Genomic DNA, 22493 nt, shown 5'->3' with positions numbered 1-22493 from the left:
ATGTACCTACTTGCCCCATTTGTCTACTCTGCCTTTTTCTTCTTTTTTTTCCCCCTCCCGCCAACTTTTTCCCTTTTAAATACTGAAGGCCTCAAAACCCTCTTTGGAGAAGTGTTCAGGCCACAGATCATACTGTGGCACATGTCTCCTTTACGTGGGTGTGTCCCCAACACTGGAAAAATAAACCTCTAATTTGGATTGAGACCTGCTTCAGATACTTTTTTTCTTTTACATCTGAAATGCTTGAAAAATAATATTAGTTAAAACTAGTCTCACTGTTTTTGCTAGAAGGTGTAATAATAAGGAATGCAGATAGCATATATTAGAATATGGTATTTTTTTAAGAAACATATTGTTGAATCTCTAAGATTGATCATTTGGTTAGAGAAAAAAAGATGAGCTTAAAAACATAAGGATGTTGGCCGAGTGAGGTGGCTCACGCCTGTAATCCCAGCACTTTGGGAGGCCGAGGTGGGCAGATCAACTGAGGTATGGAGTTGGAGACCAGTCTGAGCAACATGGAGAAACTCCGTCTCTACTAAAAATACAAAATTAGCCAGGCACGGTGGCACATGCCTGTAATCCCAGCTACTCAGGAGGCTGAGGCAGGAGAATCACTTGAACCCTGGAGGCAGAGGTTGCAGTGAACCAAGATGGCGTCATTGTACTCCAGCCTGAGCAACAAGAGCAAAACTCCGATCAAATAAAATAAAATAAAAAATAAAATAAAATAAAATAAAATAAAATAAAACACAAAGATGTCAAATTAGTATAAGATGGTAATTGTTGCAAGTCAAATTTGTTTCTCAGGTATCTAGTTCTGTTGATTGGTGGGCTACAGTTTCACACAATAAACACAAGAGTGACAGATATTTTAAGAAGAAGGTTAAAAGAATTTTTGTTTGGAAAAAAACATTAAGGTTTTATAAGGCTATGGTACTGGCAGATGGTAATGCTTAGGCAACAATTGGATTCGTGAAGATTTAGAATTTTCTCATAGTTGTGAATCAGACTTTCTTAAATTTCTCTTGTAATAATTTCACATTGTAATTGTGCTCGTAAGTAGGGATAAACGAAGAGGTATTTTTTTAATGTGTTACGAAAATTTTCCTCACTAGGCAAGAAATAAGCATTAGTTCACTATTTCTTACTTAATAAAAAATAATGCACTGCTCTTGTTTAAACCAAACTTCAGGTAATGGAGTAGAGAAGGAGGATAACACTGTTAGAAAATTAAAATATCGTCCTGGGGTAAGTCTATTATGGTGTGCATTTTGCTTACACAGATAATTTACTGATATCTTGGGATTAGTATCCATTGTCACCATATATATATATATATTTTTTTTTTTTTTTTGCAAAGCAATGCATACCAAACCTTCAAATCTTTAACATTTAAATTAAAAAAAAAAAAAAATTCTTGCACACATATCTATGAGTCAGCTCTCTTTCTGCTGGCTTACCAAGGCTTGCTTCCATGCTGAAATTTGGGTTCAGATTTATTCCTCGATTTTCCTCATTCTGCAACCATGGATCTGTTTCTCTCATTGTGGATTAGAGAAAAACACAAAATAGCAAACCAAAGCTTACAATAACATGTGCAATATCTGCTCTCATCATATCATGTGACAAAACGACTCACTGAGCTAAGCCAAACATCAAGATGTTATATCATCTGTTTCTGGCATTGGAAAAGTCACATGGAAAAGCATGTGGAGGTGTACATGGAGAGAGAGAGAGAGAAAGAGAGAGATGATAGATAGATAATAGATAGATATACTTATATTATCAGAAATAAAGATTGGCCATAATCTTAGTTTCTGTGTGTGTGAACAAGCAAATAAATAGGAAGTAAACTTTACTGAAAATTATTTAAACTTGTTTCTTTAAAGTTAAGTCTGAAAATCCCATGAGAGAAAGTAATAATATTTTCTCCACTGTTAATTCTTCTAACTCACTCATCAGCTGAATGGTACAATTTGTAAATTCAACCCAGATAAACTGATGATTCTTCCTGACAGATTGTGTACAGTGAAAAGAGCCATTTCAGGAGCTCCAACATGTAAGTGGTAGATGGAATAAGAGAAGATCACAGGGACTAAAGAGGACAGGCCAGAGCGAGACACCGCAGAACAGAGTGGAAGAGAAGAGACAGTTCAAGAAGAGAGGGGAAGGTATCAATTAAAGATGAGAATAAGAGGGTGATGAAGACTGACACATACCTCATAGATGTGACAACTAGTAGTTCATTAATGACCTAAGCAATTCAGTTAACAAAAATTATTATTAACTTTATAGTTTCCAATTTTAAATAAATAGCAAAATTCAGAAGGTTTTACCAGTCTGAGATAATTAAAAATAGATTATAAAAATTAATTTTCTTAATAACCTAGGATGATTGGAGTGCTTTTGAAAACATAATTCAATCCCTTAGTTTAGGCTTATGAACAGAAAAAAAAACAACAACAATACTTTTCTTTTTTTTTAAAGATTAAGTTAGAGATCAATAGCTTCCGTAAGATGTTTAGTGGTTTCAAACTTCATAAAGAAATGCCCTACATGCTGATTATAATCACTAACCTTGTATTTCTACAGATAAAAATAAACCAAAGTAACATATTTCTAATGTAAAACTTTCTATACTTCACTCCAAATATAATTGTTTTCCAATGCTTCAGTATTGTTGCTTTTGCTGCTTTTTATAACTTTAGAAATATCTGATATATTTAAAAACATATGATGCATAAGAATAATTTATAAACAATGTGTTCTTGTTTTGTTCTTTGCTTAGGTTTATTTATAAGATTAATTAGTTTTATATAAAACTTGTAACTTATTTATTGAACCGTTTATTTCTTCTTGTGTGTTCTGTTTCCAACCTTACATTTTTAAGGATATAATGTCATTACTAGGAATTGGTGAACTTTGGTCTATAATTGATTTTAAATCCTGAAAAATAGAGAATTGTATTAATGCCAATGATTTGTGTGTATATGGAAATGTGTTATTACATAACTGACAGCTTGTTATAATCACAAGCAAGGAAAGTAGGGATAATTTCCCATTAGCAATTTTGGAACATAAACATAAATATTGATAAAAATATTATTTTAAATTTAGACTATATAGAAAGTAATTGAGATAAGAGATACCTATTGTTAAAAATAAATATATATATTTTAGAATTTCTAAATATTTCCTAGATGTATGTAATTTGGTCATCCAGAGAGTACGTCAAAAGTATTGTTGCACTTTTTTTTTATAGAAAATAAGAGAGAATAACACATACTAAGAAAAAGCTTTAAAAACATGGATACGATGCTAATATATGCTTACATTTTTTCTCACTTCAAAAAAACCTCAGTATATAGTATATCCACTTCTACCAGAGACATGGAGATAAGAATTTTCTCAACCAAATCTTCAATAGTTCTCATGTCACTGAACTAATATATGCTTAAGACTTTGCTTTTTCTTTTTTAAAAATATTAACAAGAATTGTTGAGCCTTCTTTCAGAATGAAACGTACTAGCTTTTCCCTTACTGTGCTGATTTGTGGTTATTTTCATCAAAAGTGTTTAATCAACATATGGCCACTATGCTTTTGTTCGTTATACTGAAAATGAGTCAGTTGATATAATGCTATTCACTGAAAATTATACAGAAATATAATTGTTCCAGTAGCTGTGGTTTCATAACTAATTACTCCAAAACTTAGTGGCATAAAATAACCCTTAACAATGCTTATGGAGTCTGTTGACCAGGAAGTCACACAGTGCTTAGCTTATTTTACTTCACCAAGGGATAATGCCTCACTTGAAAGACTAGAAGACTAGGGAATTTGAAAACTCACATACTCACTTGACTAGCAGTTAATCCTAGATCTTGGCTAAGACCTTAGCTGGGATGGTCACTGGAATACCTGCAAGGAGCCTAACCACGTGACTAGGACTTCTTCATTACATGGTGACTAGGTTCCTTGGTTGAGGGAGGGAGGGAGAGAGAGAGAGAGAGAGAGAGAGAGAGACAGAGACAAAGAGACAGAGAGAGAGAGAGTCTTTTTTAATGGCATAGCCTCGAATGTTAGACAATATCACTCTGTCCTACGTATTGAACAGAAGTGTCAAAATCCTCCTTCCTTCAAATTCAAGGAAACAAAATTGATTCTAACGTTTGACAAAAATGGATAAGTTTGCAAAGATGTGGATATAAAGATATTGCTGTGGGAACTTTTGGAAAACAATCCTCCTCAATATTGAAAAATCAAATTAGAGATGTTGGTCTAGGGGTACTTATTTATGTTTTAATTTTTATTCTTTTCTTTGTGACACATTTTAAATAAAAATCATATATTTTTACAATAAAATAATTGAAATAAATAATTTGGGTGTATACCAGGAAAATCATCAGTATCACACTTTTCTTATACAGATTAGAGAAAATATAAAACTATATTTTATCCCTTTAGTTATTCATATAGTTTATATACATAGCAGGCATGACAGTTAATCATCATTTTATCCTTGAATATCCTTTATTTAACAGGAAAAAATATAATAATTGTAGGCTACATTTAAGGATATCCATCAATTTTAAGATTAAGCAGTTGTGAGACCACATTGTGGAACAGAATAATAAAACAGTGATCAATGCTGTGACAACTGATTAATGACAATAAATTTAGAAAATATTATCCCTGATTTTCAAATTTTTCTTTGTTGCTAAAGTGTCCATATTCATTTCCTAAGGAATTTCGTAACAAATTACTGCAAACCTTGGCTTGTAGATGCATCACTCTGTCTCTTCTAAGGATAGTTACCATTGAACTTAGAGTCCACCTAAATTATCCTAGGATTATTTTCTCTTGAATTGCTTATTTAAATACATCTGGAAAGACTATTTTTTCTAAATAACATTTTCTAAATAACATTTCTAGTTGTAGGTGTGCATGTCTTTGAGGGGACCATCATTAAACTCAATGCAGTAACAATGGTAATATTTCTCCAAATATATAAAGAAGTTATTAGCATACAAATTAAAGTCTTTTTAGCTGCTTAATTTTCAGTGGCTATTTTTTACCCAATGTTATCAGCATTGTGCTTCTAGTCATCAGTAATTCACATACTTTATGAACTCAGGAAAATATTTTTGATGCTGAATTAGCAATAAATTAAGGTTACCATAGATCTCTTGTAATATTTTTAAAAGTTATAAATAACACTCTTTGCTTATTCAACTAGCTGGCTTAAATTCAGTCCACATGTGAACCAGCAGATTAAGATATCTCCCTGTTCACCAAGACACAACCTCCCCAGGAAAACAAAAAGAAAAGAATAAAGAAAAATATGGACTATATAATTTGTTAAAACTCTTGACTACATGGCATATAATCATTCAGTTTATTCTAAAGTATAGGTAATAAGTAACAGATTAAATAGATTGTAATGCCAGAAGTCTAATGTAACCAATTAATTTTTATTATTAATTTTTTATTGATGTGTGTTTGTTGCTAACTTTCAACTTTTCCAGATAGCCTCATGTATATTACTTTTTAAAAGCCTGATTTTTACATGTTCAAATAAGGTATAAAAATTATCTATTTCATGTATCTACAAATTTTCACAATCTTTTTCTCAACATCATTCCTGTCTCTACAACATTATGATTGAATATCTTAACTTCATGACTTTTGAAAATAAATTATGTACAATCTGCATAGTATAAAATCCAAGATGTTTATTTCCAAGAAAATATTACTTTCTGGATTAATTCATGTTACATAGCGACTGTAAATTTTTGATACTCTTTGTAGATGCTTATGCTTAAAAATATTTTCAAAATTTGTAGATAGTACAAGAAAGCAAAATTTATTTGTCATATTTTTGCTTGATAGTTATTGAAAGTATTCTTCACTTTAATGTATGTGCACAGATTCCTGTTGTGACACTTGGTGAATAAATATAAAATAATATAGTATTCAACATTGATACAGATAAATAATGTAGATTTTAGAAACTCTGTGAATGAATTGTGTATTATAAAACAACTGTTAGGGTATTGAATTGATGAGGCCAGTTAGGTCTAATTTCACAGACATGAGAATTTATAGCTGGAAGAGAACTTCGCAAATTATGGACCTAAGGCAGAAAAAAGTTAAATAACTAGTTCAGGCCAGTGTGAGAGAATATTTTGTCTCCCAGTCTATTTTCTTTATATTGTGTCATTACGTTTAAGAAAATGACTTCAAACTGTGCCCCATATTAATGGCTTTATACTTTAGTTATAGGCAAATTATTCAATAATAATGAAATATTATTGTTATCTGACATTCCATTTGTGCATCATAATGTCTTTGAAACTTATTTACATTTTTTAACAAAGAAAATATCTTATTTAAGCCAAAGTTAAAATAACTGTTAATCAAGTTAAAAAATGTACAATATTGCCGGGCGCGGTGGCTCAAGCCTGTAATCCCAGCACTTTGGGAGGCCGAGACGGGCGGATCACGAGGTCAGGAGATCGAGACCATCCTGGCTGACACGGTGAAACCCCGTCTCTACTAAAAAATACAAAAACTTAGCCGGGCGAGGTGGCGGGCGCCTGTAGTCCCAGCTACTCGGGAGGCTGAGGCAGGAGAATGGCGTGAACCCGGGAGGCGGAGCTTGCAGTGAGCTGAGATCCGGCCACTGCACTCCAGCCCGGGAGACAGAGCGAGACTCCGTCTCAAAAAAAAAAAAAAAAAAAAAAAAAAAAAAAAATGTACAATATTATGCAAAATTAAGAGCGTAACTTAAATAAACATATGTAAAGTTGATTAACTTACATAGTCTATTTTATGACTCTGCAACACAAGTAGATATCACAAAGTTAATTGTTTTAAAAGTTGAAAGAGTTTGTGCTTTTATTAGGTTCATAGAGTTATAAAGTAATAACTGCTATTTTAATATTTCATAACCTAATTAAGTGTGTAGTGTTTATGAATCTGGCTTTCACTGAAACTTTTTCATTAGGTTTTAACTAAAACTATCTCCTATTAACAAAATGACTGGAAATAGCAATCTTAAAATTGTTGTACTTTCATAAATGATGGTTATAAATAGTCACTCCTTTCTAATACTGTACTTAATAAATAAGGAACTACAAAATCAATGCCCAATACCCACCAGTTTTATTTTAGCTCAAATATAGATGTAAGTTGTATTAAAACAAAAATAATAGCTCTCAAATTTAGAAAATCAGTAAATTAAAGAGTTTGAAAAACTTACAATGTACATTTCTAAAATATTTGAAACAATAAATTTAAAGATTGAGATATCATATCCTGTGTCGGTGAATACTTTTTGAAAATTTTGTACATTCAAATAATTATTTATTCTTCTCTCCTTCTCCCCATTTTACCACTACCATTCTCAGCCTCTTAGCTTAAGATCTGGAAGACATCCCTTCTTACTAGGTAGTCCTGCTCTCCGAATCATGAGGGCACTCTCTCAATGTTAACCACTGCTCTTTGTGCATTCTCCAAGGAAAACAAATGACCAGGGTACATTCTTCCCCAGAAATCTCAAAGTACATCATTCAAATAAATATAATGTTTTTTCCCACCCACCATGGTTTCTGTTATTTTCTGTTCAATTTTTCTTATTCATTTTTAAAATTAGACACATAGTTTCAAAATTGTCAAATTTATTAAGTATATTTAAAGTAGTTAATGTTACCATAAAATTCTACCCCAATGAAATAAAGCTATGGAAAACAATATGGAAGTTCCTCAAAACAATAAAAAATAGTTCTCCCAAAAGATCCAGCAATCTCACTTCCGGGCGTACCTCTAAAATGATTGAAATCAGATTTTCAAAGAGATATCTGCACTTGCATATTCATTGAAGAATCATGTATAGTAGCTAAGATATAGAAACAACCCAAATTCCATCAACAGATGAATGAATAAAAAGTTGTGATATACACATACGATAAAATATTATTCAGTCCTAAAAAAGGAAATCCTACCATTATTTGCAACAACATAGATAAACCTGAAAGAAGTTCTGCTCAGTGAAATAAATCAGTCACAGAAGGACATAGAGTACATGATTTATATGAGGCATATCAAATAGCCAAAGGTATGGAAATAGGCTGTAGAGTGTTGATTACCAGGGAATGGAACAGAGGGCCATGGAAATTGTTTAACTGGTATAAAGCTACAGTTATACAAGATGAGTAAGTTGTACTGTGCAACATGATTCCTATAGTAAATAATAATGTATTGTTTTCTTAAGTGCTTTTTAAGAGCGTAGATCTCATTTTAGGTGTTCTCACCACAAAAACAAAGTCAAAGGGACATACGAAAGCTTTTGGAGGTGATAGACATGTTTACTATCTGGATTGTGATGATAGTAACATGAGTTTATACATACGTTCAAACTCATCAAATTGTATGCATTAATTATGTGAATTTTTTATACCATTATACCTTAATAAAGGTGAGGGAGAAAAGAAATCATAGGAAGTCAGACAGACAATGTGGATCACTGAAAAATAAATAGTGAGATTAGTAAAAGTAGACAGTAATAAAAATTATTTGAGGAGTTATAAATCATTTTACTAGCTTTAGATTTCATTATGTAAGCATTTGCAACCATTTGAAGTATTTTTATATAGTAAGTAAAATAGCCTAATGTATATTTTAAGAAAATCACTTTTCTTATTTATTGAGAAATAGACTGAAAGAGAAGGAATTGAAATAGGAGACAAAGCATCATGGATCTAATATCTTTGTATTATCCTAAAGGCAGTGATGTATTGGTAAAACGTGAACAACCAGACATGTGAGAAAAACCGAGGAAGAAATAAAGAGAAAGGAAGAAAGGAGGGAAGGAAAACGGAAGGAAGGAAGGAAGGAAGGAAGGAAGGAAGGAAGGAAGGAAGGAAGGAAGGAAGGAAGGAGGGAGGGAGGGAGGGAGGGAGGGAGGGAGGGAGGGAGGAAGAGGGGAGGAGGAAGGGGTGAGAGAGTGGAGGGAAGAAGCAGGGAAGGAAGGAAGGAAGGAAGGAAGGAAGGAAGGAAGGAAGGAAGGAAGGAAGGAAGGAAGGAAGGAAGGAAGGAAGGAAGGAAGGAAAGAAAGAAAGAAAGAAAGAAATCAGGCCCCTGATTTGTAGTATGTGACAATTTCCTTGGGTAAATACTTCTGGTATTGCAAATTTTTGGATACCAAAGTTATGTCAGCTTGCCCACAAAATTCAAAATATTTAAGAATTGAATTTTGTAGTTCTGTATGAGTATATATGAGCCCACCAATCTCTGGGGAAGAGACTGATATTTTTAAAATTTAGACATGATCTAATAAAATGTTAATGGTTACTGAAAAATATACATCTGGAGAATATAATTTTAACTTCCTGAAAACAAGGAAAAAATCAAAAGGTGGTGTATAATTTCCAGGTCAACTTGTTGATGACAAACTTATCATAAATGTAAAATCTATGTCTCACCAGCAAAGTTGTATGTTCATTTCTGATATTTTTTCATAATAAAACATATGGAAATAGAAGTGCCAAGAAGAGCAAAGGATGTCTTGAATAAAAGAGTATATATGGGATGACTTGTTCTACAAATATCAAGTCACATATTTAACAAGATTTCTGCAGTATAAATTAGATAAAGGGAATGTACATCTTTAGGATACAGTTTAATGAATTGTGGCAAATGAATACTATTACCTTGAACTAAAACACTTATTAAGAAATAGAACATTTATATCACCCTAGAAAATTCTTAGTTCCCCTTGTCAATCAGTTCCCTACAAATCTGTCCCTGGTAACAACTGCTATGACTTGTAATACTATGTAAGTATTGCAAGTACTATTTTTCAAACTGTGACTTGTAGTTTGATTATGTGTGTGTGTGTGTGTGTGTGTGTGTGTATATATATATATTTTTATATATATATATATATTTTTTTTGAGACACAGTCTTGCTCTGTTGCCCAGGCTGGAGTGGATGGCTTGATCTCGGCTCAGTGCAAGCTCCGCCTCCCAGGTTCACACCATTCTCCTGCCTCAGCCTCCTGAGTAGCTAGGACTACAGACACCCACCACCGCACCCGGCTAATTTTTTGTATTTTTAGTAAATACTGGGTTTCATCGTGTTAGCCAGGATGGTCTCGATTTCCTGATCTCGTGATCCACCTGCCTTGTCCTCCCAAAGTGCTGGGATTACAGGCATGAGCCACCGTGCCCGGCTTTATGTTAATAGATTTTTAAGAGTAATTTTAATTTGGTAAAGTTTAACATATGATTTTTACTCTCATTTTTTTTGAGACAGGGTCTCATTGTGTTTCCCAGGCTAGAGTGAGTGCAGTGATGTGATCTCTGCTCATTGCAACTGCAACCCACCAGGACCTAGTGGTCCTCCCACTAGAGTAGCTGGGACTGCAGGTGCTCACCACCAAGTCTGGCTAATTTTGTACATTTTTTCTTTTTTGTGGAGACCAGGTCTTACTATGTTGCCCAGGCTGGTCTCTATCTCCTGGGCTCAAGTGATCCTCTTGCCTTGGCCTCCCAAAATGCTGGGATTACCTGCATGAGACACTGTGCCCAACAAATATGTCATATTTTTAAATGTTATGATTAGTGATTTTGTGTGTTCCTTCAAGGAATCTGTTTCTACTCAAGATTCTATTAATAAAATTTTTGTGTTATTCTTTAGAAATTGTACAGATGTTACCTTCAGGCCTATGATCCATTAAAATTTGTTTGTTTGTATGGTGTCAAAGTTGGGATTGGTATTCTATTTTTTCATTATATATAATGAGTTGGGCTAGGGCCATTTGTTTAACAAATTAGTCATTTTCTATTGAAGTACATTGCATCTTTGCCATATATCAGCTGACCAGATATACCTCTATTTTGGATTTTTTTTATTCCATTCATTTGTTTGTCTGTGTTTTATAAATGCCACACTGAGTTCATAACTAACTTTGTAGTAAGCATTGCTACAACTGGGTATAATTTCTTCAAGTTTATCATTTTCAAAATAGTTTAGATTATTCTAGGTTCTTTGTTTTTCCAAATAAATTTTAGAATTAGCTTTTTATTTCTAAAAGTCAACAAACAGAATCTCAGTTGGAATTTGATTTGGATTTTATTCAATTTGTTGATAAAATTTAAAATGAATGTCTTAATACTGAGTCTATCAATTCATGAACATAGTCTATCTCTCAATTTATTTATATGTCCTTTAATTTCTTTAATATTTTGTAATGCTTTAATATAGAGTCTTATTATTTCACATTACATATTTCACAGAATGTATTTCATAAAGGGTATTTCATATGGCTTGGCTGTGTCTCCACCCAAATCTCATCTTGAATTGTAGCCCTCATGATTCCTGTGCATTGTGGGAGTAACCCGGTGGGAGATAATTGAACCATGGGGGCAGTTTCCTCCATACTGTTCTCGTGGCAGTGAATATGTCTCACAAGATCTGGTGTTTTTATAAGGGGAAACTCCTTTCACTTGGCCCTCATTCTCTCTCTTCCCTGCTGCCATGTAAGATGTGACTTGCTTCTCCTTGCCTTCTGCCATGAGTGTGAGGCTTCCCCAGCCACACAGAACTGTGAGTCCTTTAAAACTCTTTTTCTTTATTAATGACCCAGACTTGGGTATATTTTTATTAGCAGCATGAAAATGGACTAATACAGTAATTTGGTCCTGGGAGTGGGACGCTGCTGTAAAGATACCAAAAAAAGTGGAAGAAACTTTGGAACAGGGTAACAGAAGGCGGTTGGAACAGGCTGGAGGGCTTCGAAGAAAACAGGAAAATGTGGGAAAGTTTGGAACTTCCTAGAAATTTGTTGAATGGCTTTGACCAAAATGCTGATCATGATATGGACAATGAAATCCAAACTGAGGTAGTCTCATGGAGATGAGAAACTTGTTGGGAACCACAGTAAAAGTGACTCTTGTTATGTTTTAGCAAAAAGGCGAATGGCATTTTGCCCCTGACCTAGGGATATGTGGAACTTTTAACTTGAGATGATTTAGGGTAGCTAGTGGAAGAAATTTCTTTTTTTTTTTTTTTTTTTTTTTTTTTTTTTTTTTTAGTACAGTGTGATTATCTTTTTTTTTTTTTTTTAATTTATTTATTATTATTATACTTTAAGTTGTAGGGTACATGTGCATAAACGTGCAGGTTTGTTACATATGTATACTTGTGCCATGTTGCTGTGCTGACCCATCAACTCGTCATTTAATAACTCCCAATGCAATCCCTTCCCCTCCCCCCTCCCCATGATAGGCCCCGGTGTGTGATGTTCCCCTTCCTGAGTCCGAGTGATCTCATTGTTCAGTTCCCGCCTATGAGTGAGAACATGCGGTGTTTGGTTTTCATAAAGAATGATGGATTCCAGCTGCATCCAAGTCCCTACAAAGGACTCAAACTCATCCTTTTTTAATGGCTGCATAGTATTCCATGGTGTATATGTGCCTTTCTTAAATCCTTTTTTAATTTTTCTGTCACTGATGGACAATTCCAAGTCTTTGCTATTGTGAATAGTGCTGCAATAAACATACGTGTGCATTGTCTTTATAGCAGCATATCAGAGAAATGCAAATCAAAACCACAATGAGATATATCTCACACCAGTTAGAACTTTTAACAACAGGTGCTGGAGAGATGTGGAGAAATTTTTTACACTGGGTAGCTAGTGGAAAACAGTAAGAAATTTCCGTAAGCAGCAAAGCATTCAAGAGGTGACCTGAATGCTGATGAAAGAACTCAGTTTTTATAGAGAAACAGAGCATAAAAGTTTGGAAAATTTTTAGCCTGCAATGTGATAGAAAAGTAAACCCCATTTTACATGGAGGAATTCAAGCCAGCTGCAGAAACTTGCATAAGTAATGAGGATCCAAATGTTAATCACCAAGACAATGGGGAAAATGTCTCCAGGGCATGTCAGGGAACTTTACAGCAGCCCCTCCCATCACAGAGGCCTAGGCACAGAGGCCATAGGCACAGAGGCCTAGGAGGAAAATAATTTTTTTGTGGGCCCCCCTGCTGTGTGCAGTCTAGGAACTTGGTGCCCTGCATTCCTGCTGCTGTAGCCATGACTGAAAGGGGCAAAGGTACAGCTCAGGCTGTTGCTTTAGAGGGTGCAGGCCCCAAGCCTTGGCAGTTTCCATGTATTGTTGAGCCTGTAGGTACACAGAAGTCAACAACTGAGGTTTGGGAACCTCCACCTAGATTTCAGAGAATGTGTGAAAGTGCCTGGATGTGCAGGCAAAAGTTTGCTGCAGGGGCAGGGCCTTTAAGGAAAACTTCAAGGGTAGTGCAGAAGGGAAATGTGGGGTTGAAGCCCCCACACAGAGTCCCCACTGGGGCACAGCCTAGTGGAGCTGTGAGAAGAGGGCTACCATCTTCTAGGCCTTAGAATGGTAGATCCACCTACAACTTACATTGTGTACCTGGAAAAGCCACAGACACTCGATGGCAGCCCATGAATGGAGCAGGGAGGGAGGCTAGACCCTGCAAAGCCACTGGGGTGGAGCTGCTCAAGACCATGGGAGCCCACCTCTTGTATACGTGTGAGCTGGATGTAAGACATGGAGTCAATGAATATCATTTTGGAATTTTAAGATTTGACTGCCCCCTCCCTGGATTTCAGACTTGCATGGGGCATTTCTCCCATTTGAAATGGGTATATTTATCAAATACTTTTACTCCCATTGTATCTAGGAAGTAATTAACTTGCTCTTGATTTTACAGCCTAATAGACAGAAGGGACTTGCCTTGTCTTGGATGAGACTTTGGACTGTGGACTTTTGAGTTAATGCTGAAATGAATTAAGACATTGAAGGACTACTGAGAAGGCATGATTGGTTATGAAATGTGAGGATATGAGATTTGAGAGCAAAATGATATAGTTTGGCTATGTCCCCAGCTGAATCTCATCTTGAGCTGTAGCTCTCATAATACATGTTGTGGGAATGATCCAGTGGGAGATAACTGAAACATTGGGGCGTTGTTCCCCATACTGTTCTGATGGTAATAAGTCTCACAAGATCTGATGGTTTGATAAAGAGGAAATCCATTTCACTTGACTCTCATTCCCTCTCTTCCCTGCCACTACATAAGATATGACTTGCTTCTCCTTGCTCTCTACCACGATTATGAGGCCTCCTCAGCCACATGGAACTGTGAGTCCATTAAAACTCTTTTTCCTTATAAATTACCCAGTCTCGCATATGTCTTTATTGGCAGTGTGAAAATGGACTAATACATATACTTCAGTAATATTTTCTCATCATTTGTTGCTATTATATGTAGAATTATGTGTACTCACCTTGGACCCATGTCCCTGTAAAATTAATTTGCTATTCGAGTAGATAGCTGTAGCTTGCTTGGGATATTCTACATAGACAATCACATCTTTTGCAAAAAGTAAAAAATCATGATTTTTTTTTTTTTTTTTGGCTGGACATATACCTATAATTTAATTCTTGCATTATTTAATCTGTTAGTAATATCAGTAAAATACTGAATAGAAGTGGTGAGAGCTGAAATCCTTGCCTTTAACCAATTGATCATAGAGGGAAAGCCTTTAGCTTTTCACTATTAATAATGCTGTGAGTTATAGCGTTTCCATAGATAATCTTTATTAGGTTGAGAAAGTTCTTTAATTCATAAGCTCCTGACAAGTTGTCAAATGAATAGGTATTGAATTTTGTCAAATATCTTTTCTGCAACCATTTAGGTGATCACATGGGTTTTCTCTTTTTCATCTCTTTTCTGAAGTTACACCTTCAGAGATTTTGTATTGTTGACCTAATCTTGCATAACTAAAGTCCATTTAGCTATTACGTATTACCCTTTTGATATCTTCCAAGACTTGATTCACTAAATATTAAAAAGTTTATGTGTGATAGTGTGATATACTTCTAAAAATTGGTTTTTTTTTAAATGTCTTTATACAATTTTAGTATCAGAAGTGTGATAGCTTTATACAATGAATAGGGAAGTATATTGTCTCTTCTCTTTAGTGAAAGACAATCTGTAGATTAATTTTAATTTTAATTTTTATAATTCACCAGTAAATAATGTGAGGTGAAGTTTGAAGCCAGGTTTTTGATTACAGATTGAATTTCTATGCCTTACCCTTTTGTTATCTTCCAAGACTTGTTTCATTAAATATTAAAAGAAGGTTTATGTTTAACAGTGTGATATACTTAAAAAAATTTTTTTTTGCAATGTCTTTATACAGTTTTGGTATCAGAAGTGTGATAGCTTTCTACAATGAATTGGGAAGCATATTTTCTTTTTTACTTATTGAAAAACAATCTGTAGATTGATTTTTATTTTTGTAATACACCAGTGAAATAATGTGAGGTGAAGTTTGAAGGCAGGTTTTTGATTACAGATTCAATATCCTTAACATATAAAATTTAAACCAAACACATTTGTTCATTTTGTTAACAAAGTAGTTAACAAATGTAACTGGTTACCACAAAATAATTTGTTTGGTGCCAGTTATGGACAATTGTTTATATTTGCCATATACAAGGGATTTGCTTATTTCACCTATGTTAATTAATTCTTATTCTTCTCAGAGCTATAAGTTATTTAAAAGTGTTTCTTAATATCCAAATATTTTGGTTCTTTTCTGAATATTTTCTTGATATTTATATTTATTTTAAAGTTGTTGTGTCAGACAATACACTGTACAATTTCAATCTTTGTGGTCTGTGACTCAGAATATCGTCTATCTTTGTAAATATTTCATGGATATTTGGAAGTAAATAGATTTTTCTACTATTTGGTGGATAAGTTTTCTGTAAATATCAAATAGATCAAGTTTGTAAATAACATTCCCTAAATCATCTAAAACTCTACTGATTCTATCTATCTATCTATCTATCTATCTATCTATCTATCTATCTATCTATAAATAAATACATATTTGGTCTAACCGGTTCTTTCTTTAATTACTCAGGGAGTGAAACTAACGTATCTGATCCCAGTAGTATTGAAAATTTATTTATCCTTTTTATTTTCTCCGTTTTTGCTCCACGAATTTTGAAGCACTATTTTTAGACTTGCATAAGTTTCAGATGTTATGGGTTCCACATGAATTGATTCTTTTTTTTTTTTTTTTTTTTTTTTTTTTTTTTGAGACAGAGTCTCACACTGTCACCCAGGCTGGATTGCAGCGGTGCGATCTCGGCTCACTGCAAGCTCCTGGGTTCCGGTTCACGCCATTCTCCTGCCTCAGCCTCCCACGCCCGGCTACTTTTTGTGTTTTTAGTAGAGACGGGGTTTCACTGTGTAGCCAGGATGGTCTCCATCTCCTGACCTCGTGATTCGCCCGCCTCGGCCTCCCAAAGTGCTGGGATTCCAGGCGTGAGCCACTGCGCTCGGCCGAACTGATTATTTTAGTATATGAAATGTGCACTTTTATGTCAATGAAGATGAAAACTCTTTTTGTTAAAGTTCTCTTTGATAACAATACAAAGTGTTTTATGTTTACTTTTTTATGGTATACAATTTTCCATATTTTCAATTTCACCTACTTGAATCATCATTTTTAAAGTATATTTCTTGGAACAGTGTGTGGTTGAATGTTTTCTTATTATCCTAGCTGAATGCATGATTTTCTCATATAATTTAGGTACATATTCCATTTCAAATGTAGATATTGGAATGATATTTTCTCAGATTATTAGCTATCATCGCTATCATGAATTGTTTATGATACACATTATGTCACAGAAATTGCTACTTACTTTGTAATATAATTAATTCTTTTTGTCAACTGTAAAATTTGTACTTTTTAGATTTTTGCTTTAGAAGACTTTTGTCAATTAAAGATTACTAAAATAGTATGTTTTTCTATTTGACCTATATGTCGCTTTGATATTTACATTTTTATATTCATTTGAAGTGTGCTTCATTTGCTGTGATATTTTCTCCAACTTTAATTTTTATACACTCATTAGGTCAAGTGTTATTAATATCATCTATCACAAAGGTAACTTCAGCCCCCTTCTCATTTGTTGGTAACAAACAACATGTACAAACTTCTTATATACAGAAAGGTGTTTTTATTTTGTTTTTCTAAACTCTTAGTCCCAATTATTGTTAGGCTTGTTTCAAGGAAAATATTTATTTATTTATTTTTAATTTCTATACTATTATAGATTTATAGTGTGTTTCATTTGGGAAAGAAACAGTAATTTTTGAATTTTATGTGTTCATGTATTTATCATTAATTCATGAATTTCATTGAAATCCTACTGGAGATTTTACTGTCTATAATACAGAACAAACTTTTCACTGTTAAATACACATGATAATGTTACATAAAATTCAAAGAGTCTTAATGATCCAGGTGGTTTTTACATTTTTTTGTTAGAAAGATCATGCAAAAAAAAATATGTATGCAAAATTAATGTTTAAATCAAAATTCGGTGGGTTGATTTAATTCTCCCACTTATTCAAAGAACTTACCAAATCCAGATGGGAAAGATAATACCAGTATATGCCAGAATAAACAAATAAAAATTTGGAAGCCAAATTGAATAATTGGTTTTTACTTCAGCCCTACCAGCTGTCTGGAAACTGATAACTACAGCCACCTGCCTCATTATAATCACTACTATTCACAATTTGTACCAATATGTTGATGCAAAAGGTTTTTTATAAGACCACTTGTTTGGATTATTTTTAACTATCTTAAAGTATTTTTTGTTTAGTTGCCTTGATTGGCAATATATTGAAATTAAAACACCAAATAATATGTGAAAATATATAATTAATTCATCATTAATATTTGAAAACATTGCATGATGCTGTATTCTTTTACAAGGAGTATATATTAGGCAAGTAAAATAGTAATTATTAATTAAAATATATTATGAAAAGCGCCGTATGTTAAAATCGGGTGAACCAATATATCATATCCATATTTATTTCTATGATTCTCTGAGTAATTCTAAATAACTGAATTCAAATTAATTAGAAAAAGATGCTACATTTCAGAAATAAGAGTTATTTTCTAATGTCTTAATTTCAAATACTGCGCATCCGATTTGTTGGAACTGGAATAAATATTAGGTTGGTGTAAAAGTAATTGCGGTTTTGCCATCGCTTTCAATGGCAAAATCGCGATTACATTTGCAGTAACCTAATTACAAATTTTGAAATATTTTAGGCTTGAGAAAGTAATGTTATACCATGTATTTATATTTTGCACAATATAAAACATACAAAATAAATTCATTTAGAAATATACTTAATTTGGGCCGGGCGCGGCGGCTCACGCCTGTAATCCCAGCACTTTGGGAGGCCGAGGTGGGTGGATCATGAGGTCAGGAGATCGAGACCATCCTGGCTAACACGGTGAAACCCCATCTCTACTAAAAAATACAAAAAATTAGCCGGGCATGGTGGCAGGCTCCTGTAGTCCCAGCTACTCGGGAGGCTGAGGCAGGAGAATGGAGTGAACCCGGGAGAATGGAGTGAACCCGGCAGGCGGAGCTTGCAGTGAACCGAGACAGCGCACTGCACCCCAGCCTGGGTGACAGTGCGAGACTCTGTCTCAAAAAACAAACAAACAAACAAACAATATACTAAATTTGTAGTAAAATACAGAGCAATCTCAATTCTACTACAAACACTATTCCAATGATATTTTTGCTGTTTCAGAATGAGTAACTGAAATCCATATGCAAGATATTGTCCATTAAAATATTAAATGTAGTATATCTGTAATACATAGTTAAATATTATACTATGTATCATTATATATTTAAATGACATATTACATACCATGAATAATTATGTATATATTTCTTAATGTGCTAAACAATTTTCCAAAATACATTTTAAAGTCTTTGCATGAATTCTGACAAAATTTTATTTTTTAAAATTGTGTTTATTTATTTATATATTTTGAGATGGGGTCTTGCTCTGTTGCCCACAATGAAGTGCTGTAGCATGATCATAGCTCACTGAAGCCTTGAACTCCTGGGCTAAAGCGATCCACCAACCTCACCCTCCGGAGTAACTGAGATTACAGGCAAAAGCCACCATGTTGGGCCGTGATTACATTTTAAGTTATATTCTATACCTCACATTACTGACCCAATATTAATATGCATTTATGTATTGGAACTCAGTGTATAAATTATTATAGTTTACTAGTCATTGCAGTAAATGATTTTGAGACTTATGCTTATTAACAACCAGTAGAGCTGTTTTTGAAATACTCTTTAGATTTTGGAATATGACTGCTTGTATTTGAATATCTGCCTCTGAATTTATCCCATATGTGAATTAGGGCAAATAAAGGAAAAAAAATCTGGTGAAGCATCATTTTATCCTATTAAAATAAGGTAAGGACAACTAAATAATAATTGTTTTGGGAATAGTGAAAGTGATTATTTTAGTCTGCTCATATGCTGCTAATAAAGACATACTCAAGATGGGGTAATTTATAAAGGAAAGAGGTTTAATTGACTCACAATTCCACATGGCTGGGGAGGCCTCACAATCGTGGCTGAAGGTGAATGAGGAGCAAAGTCACATATTACATGGCAGCAGGAAAGAGAGCGTGTGCAGGGGAACTCCCCTTTATAAACCCATCAGGTCTCCTGAGATTTATTCACTATCATGAGACCAGCACATGAAAGACCACCCCCACTCCACTCCCAGCATGATTCAGTTACCTCCCACAGGGTCCCTCCCATGACATGTGGGAATTATGGGAACTGCTATTCAAGATGAGATTTGGGTAGAGACACAATCAAACCATATCAGTGATCCTTGATAGTAAGTACTTAGAAAAATGATTCAAGCATAAATCAGACTTTTTTGAAGTTTTCTATTACATTTACAGTCATATGTTGTTGGACATGATCTAAGAAATGTGTTGTTAGGTAATGTCAACTCTATGCAACCATCACAGTGTGTACATACACAAACCCAGTTGTATAGCCTACTGCACACCTTGGCTGTATGGTATAGCCTATTGCATCTAGGCTACAAACCTGTACAGCATGTTACCATACTGAATTCTGTAAGTGATAAAGCACGTAGTAACCATCTGTGTATCTAACATATCTAAACAGAGAAAGGTACAGTAAAAATACATGATTATAATCTTATGAGAAGATCATCATATATGTGATCCATCATTGATTAAAACATCATTACAAGGCACATGACTATGATTATATTTTAAAAATTTTATGTGTTTGTTTTCTTCACTGGTATATATTCTTCACTGGTATATATTGTTATTGCAAGTCCTCTTATTGTGGCTTTTAGTTTGCATGAAGGGCTAATTAAATCAATATTGATTGACCACCTGAAATTCAGGACTTCATTATGGATCTTGATTGTGCACCTCCTTAATGATATGTTAATTTACACATAGCTGAGGGCAGTGATTGTGATGGTGGATGTGATTGTTTAATTTAAAACTGTTACTTCATATATTAAATTGCATCCATCTTCTCTCATTCAGGAAAACTGGCTCTGACACCTCTTTACAGTTGTGAGAGAAACCCTAAGAGGAGACTGGAAAATAAAATAGAAGAGAAAAGAATATTGATGTGAAAAAAAGCAGGTGCCAAGGGAGTGATACGTTAGAGTACAGAAAAATTGTGTTCTTCACTTTTTCAACAGATTGAATGAAGTTAAAACCATAAAGAGACAAAGTAATTGCATCATACTACACTCACTCCATATTATCTTGAACTGTAAATTCAGTCTTTAGGTTTTATAGGGAATAAGTAAGCTATTTATTGCAGTGTGTCAATAGGAGAAAGCCTTTAATTAAATGAGAATTCATTGTGTAATTGGAAGTCTGATTGGTAGAGTTCTGATATTGATAAACCATGGGACAGTAATAATTTAGAGCAATATTGCTGTAAGAGATGGGCTTGTATTCTGATCTCTCTCTTTCACACACACACACACATAGACTGTCTCCCTCTCCCCACTCTCCCTCTCTGCCTACCTTCCTTCACAAGTGAATCCCATGGTATGTCCTCAGGAGTGTACCTTTCTGGGAAATTAATGCCTTTTTCTCTCCATTAGTCAAACTTTAGCTCTCTGGAACTTTTTCTGGAAGCAACCTCCTCCCTTGGAGGTGAAAGTGCTCTAATTGAGGTAGTATCAGTGCTTACTCTTCCTTTCTCAAAGTCCCCAGTGTTTTAGTGTTGATGTAACCAAAATGTTTTCTAACTCTTTGTAGCCAGTCTGACTTGCTTTAAACTTGCTTCCAGAAATAAAATAAAAATGAATTAATAAAAGCCATTGGTGAAATTACAGCAACTCACATTTTAACACAGTAAATGACACTGTCATTAAATGGCATTTTTTTTGTCAAGTAAGAAAAGGAAATGAATAGGACTCAGTGGTTGGTATGAAGTCAACCGAAGAAAGATGGGCTTCAATGTCCTATTACTGAAGTGAGAATGAACAGAAATAATATTATTTCAATATTCTTCTTAATGATAGAGTTTCTTGACTGACTTCCAAGTTGAGATCAATGATACACATAAGCCCATTTATTTATTCAATCATGTATAATTATTATCTTCTCAGCAATTATCTCTATTGTTCTATATGCCTGATAATGTGTTGGCTGCATGAAATGTTTTAGATGTATGGTTTGCCTGTGGATAATTTTTATATTAATTCTGTTAAGCTACCACCCTAAGTTCCAATGTCTTAGAAGGATATTTTATAATTTATTTCTTTGAACCTGATTGTTTCTGTGATTATGGTTTTATGGTTTTGCACCTTTGGAAAAGTCTAAGGTTTATACATTTTTGAAAATACCATGTTGACCATGTGATAGTTGGAGTAAAGCATTTTAACTAAAAGTTTCAGAACAAAAACAAGCTTCCAAATATTTTTCCTTTTCATATTGACATGACTTGCCTTTAACCTTATGTTTTTTTCTGTCTTGATTTTTAGATAACATCAAATACCTACTTGTCACTCTAACTTTGAAGATATGACTTAAATAATTACTACTGCCAACATTTTATAATAAGCTTCAGGGGAAAAAAGAATTCATTATAATAATTTTTAAAACCCTTCATTTTTGAAAATGCAGATTTCTGGACTATTGGAAATTAACAATATAACACATTTTAATAACTATTTTGAAATGCAAGATAATATAGAGAAAGTAAGTTGTTTTTTAAAAATTAAATTAAGGTCCCTTTTTTTTTTGTTTCTCTGAATGGATAAAAAAATCAATCAAACAGTGCATATAAATTCATTGTGTAATTGGAAGTCCCATCTTAGACTTCCAAAGACAGTGTTGTCCCATCGTAGACACAGACATTCATCAAATGCTCATTGATTAAATTAATGGTTTGTAGCAAATTGGCTAGTGTCCACACAGAATTCAAGTCCATACAGAACCTCAGAATGACATTTATTTACAGAGAGAATCCTTGTAGATGTAGTTATGTTATAATGAGGT

Source organism: Macaca thibetana, chromosome 6 (assembly GCF_024542745.1).
Source record: "Macaca thibetana thibetana isolate TM-01 chromosome 6, ASM2454274v1, whole genome shotgun sequence".
Taxonomy (NCBI): domain Eukaryota; kingdom Metazoa; phylum Chordata; class Mammalia; order Primates; family Cercopithecidae; genus Macaca; species Macaca thibetana.
This window is presented reverse-complemented; position numbering follows the sequence as displayed.